This window comes from Ipomoea nil, unplaced genomic scaffold (genome assembly GCF_001879475.1).
Source record: "Ipomoea nil cultivar Tokyo-kokei standard unplaced genomic scaffold, Asagao_1.1 scaffold2926, whole genome shotgun sequence".
NCBI classification, from domain to species: domain Eukaryota; kingdom Viridiplantae; phylum Streptophyta; class Magnoliopsida; order Solanales; family Convolvulaceae; genus Ipomoea; species Ipomoea nil.
In genome coordinates this window covers 1,891,572-1,894,843 of record NW_017619354.1, presented here as the reverse complement: position 1 = coordinate 1,894,843, position 3,272 = coordinate 1,891,572, and the positions used below count along the sequence as shown (strand labels likewise).

The following is a 3,272-nucleotide window of genomic DNA, read 5'->3' as shown; positions in this document are numbered from 1 at the left end:
TTTGTCCTTGACGGCTCGGATTCTAATTATTCTTGTTAATAAAGCCTTTTCTCCCTTTGAACTCAATTCAAGAATATAGTTCTCAGGTGGGGTTTACCCTGTGTATTGTGCACTCTTGGGTGGTTGTAGGTTTTCCTCGTCATCCGAAAAAGAATACTGTTCAAAAAATTTCTGAATTGTTTTGTCACTTTGTGTTAAAAGTTCGGCTTGGCTTGTCAATGATATAAAGCAAGAGCCATGCACAGTATACCGAAAGTTTAGAAAAAGATCATTAAGATACTCCATTAAAGATTTTGGATTTAATGGGCTTCATACATTCTAAATAGGATTGTATGTTATAGGATCAAAACAAACAATGGAATAGGATTATTCTTAAGAATGTTATTCCATTTTTGACCTATTTTATAAACTAAATATGCTGTTAGTTCTTTAGTACAGACAATAATTGGCTTCCTTGTTATCAACTAAAACATCAAACAGAACATGAACTAACAAATATAAGCCCATTTCCAACATTCAATAAAATAAGGAACTCATATTAATGATATTAGAAACATAAACTGTGTGAAAAGACAGTTGGGGGGTGTGAAGGTATACATGTCCTAAATTGCCTCTAACATGGTTACTTCTTTTTCATGTATGATACAACAACAGTCGTTCTCTCGTGTGTGTGTGTCCCGATTTCTAAGTGTCTTTGCCTTAAGCATGTCTTGTCTTGGACAAAAGAAGTTCCTTTTCTTCTTGTGATTTACAAAACTTGCTCAAAGAACGTGGCACCAGCAAAAACCAAAAACAAAGCTCCACATAGCACTAGAGCTATAGAGAGAGGATAAGGAATTTGGTTTGGAAGCTTCTCACTGCCATTCATGAAAAAGGCAATATATGTTTCAGGCTGAATATCAAGAAAGTTTTGAATGAAAGTGTATATGACATGATCAGAGAAGGCAAAAAGACCTTTGTTTGGAAGCTTCTCACTGCCATTCATGAAAGGCAAAAAGTGCATATGACATCATCATTGTTTAGCTGAAGTATCTATAGGTGGCTGGCTCACCGAATTCTTCATAATCCCCTGAACCAATGCCAACATTAGATGCATGTGACGTTGTTCTGCACCTTCTTACTACAAATCAGGGTTGATGTGCAAATAATAAAAAATTACCCCAACCCACAAAATCATGTATAATTAAAATGGTAACGACCTTAGAAAATTGAGAAATTAAGAAATAAAAATATCTAAGACTGTACTGAATCAGGCACCCTGGCTTAACAACCAAAGTCTCGCACATTCAAGGAACATTAAAAAATTACCCCAACCCACAAAATCATGTACTTTGCCTGCTTCAATTGAAATTTGTGATCATATTAACTAGAATATGTCCCGTTCTATATTGTTTGACCACTATCATGTATTATTGTAGGACGTACTGTTTTATTACTCGGACAAGGCAAAGGTTATGGATCTGTGAAAGTATAGAGGAATTTTCAAAACTTGTTTGATTATGGGATGAAAATGTGCCTTGTGGAGGTAATGACTCACTTGCAGAGGCTATGAGACTGGCAAGCACTCCTGATCACGGGGAATTAATTATTAATGTCAGTTGATAGGTAAACATCAGATTTCTTTCAAAAAGAGAAAGTAGTTCATAAAACTTGTAAACAAGGTAAACATCAGATTTCAAAAACGGAAAGCAGTTCTTAGGTAAAGCCTCCTAATTGGAGGGGCCTGACATCCTAAGGGCTGCTTCCCAGAGCTGGACAAGGGTGGAGCAAGATTCTTTCAAAGTGTACAATCTGAAATGTTTTCGATAAGCGCGTTCAGGGGAGAGGTGAGAATCAACACATCCTTGTTCAACCCTTTGACTTCAAAGAGTAAGGCCTTTTCAAATTTAACTTCTGGTATTAAATTCCTCGTTCATTTTAGTTAGTTGATCTATGAACGCAGCATCAATGTTCCGAGAAGGTGGCACTGGGTCACTCGCAGAACCATCGGATTGAATCTGTAAAAAAAAAAAACTCTTTTTGATGTCATCGATGGTAGACTGACATTTGACAAAGACTTTCAAAGTGTTTCCTATTTCGCGCTTCAACTCACGTTTGTCCTCTGTTATCTTGAGGATCACGTCATCTTTCACCTTTATGCATTCGACCCAACCGTCCGTTGTCGTCTTGGCAAAATCCATTACTGCAAACATTTAAAAAATTAAAATTAGGAATTCAACAGTAACTAACTTCAATAAATTCATATACAAACAGTAATATGTACGGAGTAACTTTTACTATTCATATTTGCAAATAAAATAATAATTAATAAAAAAAATTAAAAATACAATTAACAACACAAAACAATAATTAATAATTAAAAAACAATAATTAATAATTAATAATAATAATAAAAACTAAAAAACAATAATTAATAATTGATAATAATAAAAAAAAAAACTAAAAAACAATATATTTATTGAAGCTAAGGGGAGGAAGTGCTTTACCTAAATTTATTGAACTAATTGCCGATGTTGATAGAGCTGATGGGGATTCTGATCTATTTATAATAGAAGAAGATTAATCAAGAACCATGAACGCATGCATCCTGAGATGTTTCGGATCATCCACACATTGTTTGCTTGTTACTGTTTAGTGGATGCCCATTTTTCTCTGGGTTTCTATTGCTTTATGTCCATGTATTTTCCCTAGAATTCTGCTCTTTATCTTGACCAGTTTTTCAAACTTTGCCCGTCAAGCTTAATCACTTTTGTATTTTTATTTATTATTATTTTTTTTAGAGAAAATGGTCAAATAGGTCCTCGAACTTTAACTTAAAAGTTAATTAGGTCCTTAAACTTTTTAAAGGTGCAATTACACCCATCAACAATTCATTTATGTACAATGAAGCCCAAAAACAAGTTAATGACCTGCTATAACAGGTCATTAGAGTTCAGGCCACGTTCTGGCGAATTTTCCAACAAAAAAAATGTGACTAGCAACCGACCCAAATTTGTCGAAAATTTCGCCAGTCACTTCTTTTGTCGAAAATTTCTCCGGTCATTTTTTTTTTGGAAGGTGACCTGAACCCTAATGACCCGTCATAGCATGTCATTAATCTGTTTTTGGGCTTCATTGCACTTAAATAAATTATTGATGGGTGTAATTACACCTTTAAAAATTTAGAGACCTAATTGACTTTTAAGCTAAAGTTCGATGACCTATTTGACCCTTTTCTCTTTTTTTTTTTTTATAACATTGGGCCTTAGCTTTTGAAAGAAAAATCGATCCAA

General features: G+C 34.2%; 1 long non-coding RNA gene across 1 annotated transcript; it reads right to left on the bottom strand.

The window, feature by feature from the left end:
* Positions 1 to 1,667: 1,667 nt before the first annotated feature.
* Positions 1,668 to 2,527, bottom strand: LOC109161956. The gene is made up of 3 exons (XR_002050981.1): positions 2,487 to 2,527; positions 2,093 to 2,182; positions 1,668 to 1,997 (listed from the first exon to the last, which is right to left on the bottom strand). It is a non-coding gene; the product is annotated as an uncharacterized LOC109161956 (long non-coding RNA).
* Between the last annotated feature and the right edge of the window lie 745 nt (positions 2,528 to 3,272).